Here is an 8331-nt window from a genome sequence, read left to right as displayed (position 1 = left end):
CTCATAGGGACTGGCAAACTTTGGACTTAAGAATGAGGTGGGCTGGTGTATTCTAATCATTAAACTTTGTCCGGGGCTCAACTCCATTGGGCTGGCTTTTGTGTCGAAATTTTTTATTTATTTTATTCGTTCACGGGATGTGGGCGTCGCTGGCGAGGCCAGCATTTATTGCCCATCCCGAATTGCACTCGAGATGGTGGTGTTGAGCCGCCTTCTTGAACCGCTGCATTCCGTGTGGTGACGGTACTCCCACAGTGCTGTTAGGAAGGGAGTTCCAGGATTTTGACCCAGCGACAATGAAGGAACGGCGATATATTTCCAAGTCGGGATGGTGTGTGACTTGGAGGGGAACGTGCAGGTGGTGTTGTTCCCATGTGACTGCTGCTCTTGTCCTTCTAGGTGGTAGAGGTCGCGGGTTTGGCAGGTGCTGTCGAAGAAGCCTTGGCGAGTTGCTGCAGTGCATCCTGTGGATGGCACACACTGCGCCGGTGGTGAAGGGAGTGAATGTTTAGGGTGGTGGATGGGGTGCCAATCAAGCGGGCTGCTTTATCTTGAATGGTGTCGAGCTTCTTGAGTGATGTTGGAGCTGCACTCATCCAAGCAAGTGGACAGTATTCCATCACACTCCTGACTTGTGCCTTGTAGATGGTGGAATGGCTTTGGGGAGTCAGGAGGTGAGTTACTCGCCGCAGAATACCCAGCCTCTGACCTGCTCTCGTAGCCACAGTATTTATATGGCTGGTCCAGTTAAGTTTCTGGACAATGGTGACCCCCAGGATGTTGCTGGTGGGAAATTCGGCGATGGTAATGCCGTTGAATGTCATGGGGAGGTGGTTAGTCTCTCTCTTGTTGGAGGTGGTCATTGCCTGGCACTTATCTGGCGCGAATGTTACTTGCCACTTATCAGCCCAAGCCTGGATGTTGTCCAGGCCTTGCTGCATGCGGGCTCGGACTGCTTCATTATTTGAGGTGTTGCGAATGGAACTGTGCAGTCATCAGCGAACATCCCCACTTCTGACCTTATGATGGAGGGAAGGTCATTGATGAAGCAGCTGAAGATGGTTGGGCCTAGGACACTGCCCTGAGGAACACCTGCAGCAATGCCCTGGGGCTGAGATTATTGGCCTCCAACAACCACTACCATCCTCCTTTGTGCGAGGTATCACTCCAGCCACTGGAGAGTTTTCCCCCTGATTCCCATTGACTTCAATTTTACCAGGGCTCCTTGGTGCCACACTCGGTCAAATGTTGCCTTGATGTCAAGGGCAGTCACTCTCACCTCACCTCTGGAATTCAGCTCTTTTGTCCATGTTTGGACCAAGGCTGTAATGAGGTCTGGTGCCGAGTGGTCCTGGCGGAACCCAAACTGAGCATCGGTGAGCAGGTTATTGGTGAGTAAGTGCCACTTGATAGCACTGTCGACGACACCTTCCATCACTTTGCTGATGATTGAGAGTAGACTGATGGGGCCGTAATTGGCCGGATTGGATTTGTCCTGCTTTTTGTGGACAGGACACACCTGGGCAATTTTCCGCATTGTCGGGTAGATGCCAGTGTTGTAGCTGGACTGGAACAGCTTGGCTGGAGGCTCAGCTAGTTCTGGAGCACAAATCTTCAGCACTACAGCTGGGATGTTGTCGGGGCCCATATCCTTTGCTGTATCCAGTGCACTCAGCCGTTTCTTGATATCACGTGGAGTGAAGCGAATTTGCCGACTGGCTTCCGTGATGGTGGGGATATCGGGGTGATCCAAGTCGTCTTCTCTGCCCAGCGGGAGCCCCAGGCGGCCACCCATTGCTGCCAGGAATTTTGTTCAGTGCACTGTTGTAAATGACACCAACAATTTATGATCAGCCAATCCGCGCTTTATACTCTGTAGCAAATCTATCCAAGTATTGGAAGCTTCAATAAACAAGTTCATTCGTACCAGCAGCCAAAATCCATAATCCAGCTTCAATGCTGACAGACCACGGGTCTCATAGTTTCTGTTGTTCCAAACATTTATTGAAATAATATACTGGGCTTTGGGCTTTCCGTCTGTGTAATATTTGATTACATATATGTTTTCATGTCATGTTCGTTGAGTTTAAAGTTGTTAACTGAATCTGTTTGTTCAGTGACTGGAATTAATATCAATCTCCATGGGCCGTAATTGTCTCACTGGAATGTTTTCCTGTGCTATAAATAAGCGAGTACTTTCAATGTGTTATCCCATAGAGTCAGTGGGAGGATCACCTCCCTCACTAACAGGGATCATTGGCTCTCAGAGTGGGAGAGAATAGATCGGAACCTGGGAACAATAGATTGGAATGTTCAACAATGGGTCAGAATCATAGAACAATGGATTGGAATGTTACAGCAATGGGTCGGAATCTTAGAACAATGGATTGGAATGTTACAGCAATGGGTCGGAATCTTAGAACAATAGATTGGAATGTTACAGCAATGGGTCGGAATCTTAGAACAATAGATTGGGACAGTCCATTCTGGATATTTCAATATCTGTATGTATATTATGGTTCAATGTCATTGGAGGGGCGGACATATTTTATGCTTTGGAGTATACAACTAATTTACTATCCACTCCTTGCTGCTGTCAGTGTTCCTGGTAAGTATCTATATCCAACTATTAATTCTATAAACCGTGCTCCACTGTATTACTGTTCTTGTCATTCCTTTTGTCAGACTCTCCGCTGTTCGAGTTTCCGTTAAGCCTCTATATCCACCGTAAAAATCAAAAGGTTAACGTGGGATGGGAAATATAGCGATGGGGAAACATGGATGGGAAATATATTTACGGGGGTTTTCTCGGTGTGAGGGTTAATTTCCAATGGGTCCCTGGGAGTGAGTTTGTACATTCAGGGAGCACTCGCATTAGCCTGTTTTTACGGGGCCGTGGGGTGTGTCAGAATTTACAGGGTGGTCCAGAGATGTTACTAATAATGCAGGGAGTCCAGGGACTATAGTAAAATTTAGAGGGGATCCAGAGACAGTAGTGATATTTGCTGTGGATCTGGAGGTGGTTTTAATATTTACAGTGGGATACAGGGAGGCAACTAATATTTTCAGGCGAACCAGAGATGGTACTAAGTTTTAAAGGGGGACCCAGAGACAGTACTAATATTTACATGGGAATCCAGAGATTGAAATAATATTTACAGGGATCCAGAGACTGTATTAATATTTACAGGGGATCCGCAGGTGGTACCAATATTTACAGGAGGATACAGGAAGGCAACTATTATTTAGAGGAGAACCAGAGATTTTACTAATATATACAGGGGATCCAGAGACTGTAGTAATATTTACAGGGGATCCAGAGATTGTTGTAATATTTACAGGGGATCCAGATTCCAGCAATATTTACTGGGGATCCAGAGATTGTACCAATAATTACAGAGGAACCAGAGACTGTACTAATATTTTCAGGGCATCCAGAGTCTGTACTATTATTTACAGGGGATCCAGAGACTGTACTAATAATTACTGGGGATCCAGAGACTGTACTAATATTTACAGGGGATCCAGAGACAGTACTAATATTTACAGGGGATCCAGAGACTGTACTAATAATTACAGGGGATACAGAGATTGTACTAATATTTGCAGGGGATCCAGAGACTGTACTAATATTTACATAGGATCCAGAGACGGTACTAATATGTACAGAAGATCCAGAGACTGTATTAATATTCACAGATGATCCAGAGACTGTACTAATATTTGCATGGGATCCAGAGACGCTGCTAATATTTACAGGGGATCCAGAGACCGCACTAATATTTACGGATGATCCAGAGGCTGTACTAATAATTACAGGGGATCCAGCGATTGCGCCATTATATATAGGTGGTTCCAAGAACTTTATTATTGTTTACAGAGAGTCCCAACTTGATCTAAAATTTCCATCTTTATTTCGCTTCAATTCAGTTAATTTATTGACAATTGCAATCCTGTCTCGTGGAAAGTGCGGTCTCTCCAAATGTGTCACTCGCTACCTGGTGTCCATGGCAGCGGCGGATCTACTGGTCGTCATCACTGATCTGATATTGAGGCAGATTCCCATTGTTTATCGTTCAATGTTCGCTTTTCTACGCCACTTTCCCGTGTGTAATATCCACGCCGTCCTGCTTTATGCAGTCACGGACTGTTCTGTCTGGTTCACCGTAACTTTCACCTTTGATCGATTTGTGGCCATTTGTTGCCAGAAGCTGAAAACGAAATATTGCACCGAGAAAACGGCGGCTGTGGTTCTGGGAACAGTGAGTGTGCTGAGCTGTTTAAAGAATATTTTCTGGTACTTTATGTTCGAAGATCCATATTTGCTTTCCAATACCCCTTGGTTTTGTTTTGGAGTGACGGGTGTTTCAATATCACCAGTATGGGCAGGAATCGAACTCCTTCATTATATCCTCAACCCGTGTGTCCCATTTATTCTGATTCTGCTGCTCAATGTTTTAACAGTCAGACACATTTTAGTGGCCAGCAGAGCCCGCAGGAGACTCCGGAGTCACAGCAGTGGGGAGAGTCCCAGAGACCCAGAGATGGAGAGTCGCAGGAAATCAATGATTTTACTGTTTGTTATCTCAGGAAACTTTATCGTGTTATGGGTGGTGTTTATGTTGGATTCTATTAATCGATGATTGTTGCCTATGGCGCTAACGTCTGTAATTCTACCTCCACTTGTACAAGAACTGGGATTTATGCTCCAGCTCCTGAGTTGCTGCAAAAACACCTGTATTTATGCCGTGACCCAGGCTAAATTCAGAGAGCAGTTGAAGAACGTGGTGAAATACCCCTTTACTGTAATTGTTAAATTCATTAAATAGTGCGAAGATCTGAAGACTGCAGAGTGAGATCTGTGTCATTCCGACAGGCCGCGGTGCTGCAAACACTGGGTGTTTATGGAATCGCTGAAACGTTTAAAACCTGAGGCTATTGATAGACTCATTTTACAGAGTTTGTCAATGTGAGTATCACATGCAAGGACAGGTTGTAAATTAAAATGCGGTCACTATTTGCAACAAACGTTATATCACATGGGCACAATTAAAAGGTAATTAAGTAAACAGCAGTACAAACTATCGGTGACCAGTGTGTAAATGGGGCGGAAGGTGGAGGAGATCCCAGGACTGTCGGTGTCGGTGATCAGTGTGTAAATGGGGCGGGAGGTGGAGGAGATCCCAGGACTGTAGGTGTCGGTGATCAGTGTGTGAATGGGGCGGGAGGTGGAGGAGATCCCAGGACTGTAGGTGTCGGTGATCAGTGTGTTAATGGGGCGGGAGGTGGAGGAGATCCCAGGACTGTAGGTGTCGGTGATCAGTGTGTTAATGGGGCGGGAGGTGGAGGAGATCCCAGGAATTTAGGTGTCGGTGATCAGTGTGTTAATGGGGCGGGAGGTGGAGGAGATCCCAGGAATGTAGGTGTCGGTGATCAGTGTGTAAATGGGGCGGAAGGTGGAGGAGATCCCAGGAATGTAGGTGTCGGTGATCAGTGTGTTAATGGGGCGGAAGGTGGAGGAGATCCCAGGAATGTAGGTGTCGGTGATCAGTGTGTTAATGGGGCGGGAGGTGGAGGAGATCCCAGGACTGTAGGTGTCGGTGATCAGTGTGTAAATGGGGCGGAAGGTGGAGGAGATCCCAAGACTGTCGGTGTCGGTGATAAGTCTTTGAATGAGGCTGGAGGTCGAGGAGATCCCAGGACTGGAGGTGTCGGTGATCCGTTGTTAATGGGGCGGGAGGTGGAGGAAATCCCGGGACTGTAGATGCCGGTGATCAGTGTGTTACTCGGGCGATGGTAGATGCGTTCCAAGGATCTAGGTGTCAGTCATCACTGTGTTAATTGGGAGGGGAGTAGAGGAGATCCCAGGACTGGAGGTGTCGTTGATCAGTTGTTAATGCCGTGGGAGTTAGAGGAGACCCCGGGACTGTAGTTTTCGGTGATCATTTGGTTAATGGGGCGGGTGGCAGAGGAGATCCCAGGACTGTAGGTGTCGGTGATCCGTGTGTATTTGGGGCGGGATGTAGAGGAGAACCCGGGACTCTAGGTCCCCGTGACCAGTTTGTTAATGGGGCGGGAGGTAGAGGAGATCCCAGGATTGTAGGTGTCGGTGATCAGTGTGTTAATGGGGCGGGAGATAGAGGAGATCCCGGGACTGTATGTGACGGCGATCAGTATGTTAATGGGGCTGGAGGTAGAGGAGATCCCAGAAATGTAGGTGTCGGTGATCAGTGTGTTAATGGGGCGGGAGGTGGAGGAGATCCGAGGACTGTAATTCCCGGTGATCAGTTTGTTAATGGGGCGGGAGGTGGAGGAGATCCCACGACTTAGGTGTCGGTGATCAGTGTGTTAATGTGGAGGGAGGTAGAGGAGATCCCGTAATGTAAGTGTCGGTGATCAGTGTGTTATTTGAGCTGGAGGTGGAGGAGATCACCCAACTGTAGGTGTCGGTGATCAGTGTGTTAATGGGACGGGAGGTAGAGGAGATCCCGTAATGTAAGTGTCGGTGATCAGTGTGTTAATGGGACGGGAGGTAGAGGTGAACCCGGGACTGTAGTTCCCGATGATCAGTGTGGGAGGTACTGGAGATCGTACGACTGTAGGTGTCGGTGTTCAGTGTGTTAATGGGGCTTGAGGTAGAGGAAATCCCGGGACTGGATTTCTAGGCGATCAATGTTTTAATGGGGCGGAGGTGGAGGAGACCCCGCGGCTGCAGGTGTCCGTGATCAGTGTGTTAATGGAGCGGGAGTTAGAGGAAACCCTTGTCCTCTTGGTGCTGGCGACTTGTGTCAAAATGGGACATGGTGTAGCGTTGATCGCTAGATTGTAGATCACAGAAGAATGGAATTTTAAACTACAACTGCAGATATGCAGACCATTCGGCCCGTTGTGCTTGTGCCTGCGCATTGAAAGAGCTGTCCAATTTCATCCCACAACCCGAACCCAGCAATTTCGTCGGCTTCAACGGCATGCCCAATTGCATTTTCAAACATCCCTTTCAGCTGGGGAAAAAAATCTCCTAATTTCCCCTCTAGTTTTTTTGCCAATTATTTGAAATCTCTGACCTTCTGTTACTGACCCACTTGCCAGAGGAAGCAACATCTCCCCACTTGCTCGATTAAGGTCCCTCATTACTTAGAATGCCTTTGCTCGGTCTCCCCTTGAACATTCTCTGCTCCGAGGAGAACAATCCGAGCTTCTCCAATCTCTCCACATAACTGTAGTTCCCTCATTCCTGGTGCCATCCTGGTAAATCTCCTCTGTACTCCCTCCAAGGCTTTGACATCCTTACTAAAGTGAGGTGCCCAGGACTGTAGACAATACTCCAGCTGAGATCAAACCATTGATTTATAAAGGTTGAGTAGGACTTCCTTGTTTTTCGACTCGATGATTCGATTTACAAAGCCAAGAATCCCATACGCTTTCTGAACTGCCTTATCAACTTATAGAATCATAGAATCATTGAAGTTTACAACATGGAAACAGGCCCTTCTGCCCAACATGTCCATGTCGCCCAGTTTATACCACGAAGCGAGTCCCAATTGCCTGCACTTGGCCCATATCCCTCGATATCCATCTTACCCATGTAACTGTCCAAATGCTTTTTAAAAGACAAAATTGTACCCGCCTCTACTACTGCCTCTGGCAGCTCGTTCCAGACATCACCACCCTTTGAGTGAAAAAATTGCCCCTCTGGACCCTTTTGTATCTCTCCCCTCTCACCTTAAATCTATGCCCCCTCGTTATAGACTCCCCTACCTTTGGGAAAAGATTTTGACTATCTACCTTATCTATGCCCCTCATTATTTTATAGACTTCTATAAGATCACCCCTAAACCTCCTACTCTCCAGGGAAAAAAGTCTCAGTCTATCCAACCTCTCCCTATAAGTCAAACCATCAAGTCCCGGGAGCATTCTAGTAAATCTTTTCTGCACTCTTTCTAGTTTAATAATATACTTTCTATAATAGGGTGACCAGAACTGTACACAGTATTCCAAGGTTGGCATAACTAATGTCTTGTACACTTCAACAAGACGTCCCAACTCCTGTATTCAATGTTCTGACCAATGAAACCAAGCATGCTGAATGCCTTCTTCACCACCCTATCCACCTGTGACTCCACTTTAAAGGAGCTATGAACCTGTACTCCTAGATCTCTTTGTTCTATAACTCTCCCCAACGCCCTACCATTAACGGAGTAGGTCCTGGTCCGATTCGATCTACCAAAATGCATCACCTCACATTTATCGAAATTAAACTCCATCTGCCATTCATCGGCCCAGTGGCCCAATTTATCAAGATCCCGTTGCAATCCTAGATAACCTTCTTCA

At 46.9% G+C, this 8331-nt stretch overlaps 1 pseudogene; it reads left to right on the top strand.

Moving 5' to 3' along the window:
- Positions 1 to 2523: 2523 nt before the first annotated feature.
- LOC137319830 (probable G-protein coupled receptor 139) lies at positions 2524 to 4829 on the top strand (annotated as a pseudogene).
- Positions 4830 to 8331: the final 3502 nt, after the last annotated feature.

Source organism: Heptranchias perlo, unplaced genomic scaffold (genome assembly GCF_035084215.1).
Source record: "Heptranchias perlo isolate sHepPer1 unplaced genomic scaffold, sHepPer1.hap1 HAP1_SCAFFOLD_90, whole genome shotgun sequence".
NCBI classification, from domain to species: Eukaryota; Metazoa; Chordata; class Chondrichthyes; order Hexanchiformes; family Hexanchidae; genus Heptranchias; species Heptranchias perlo.
This window is presented reverse-complemented; position numbering and strand designations above follow the sequence as displayed.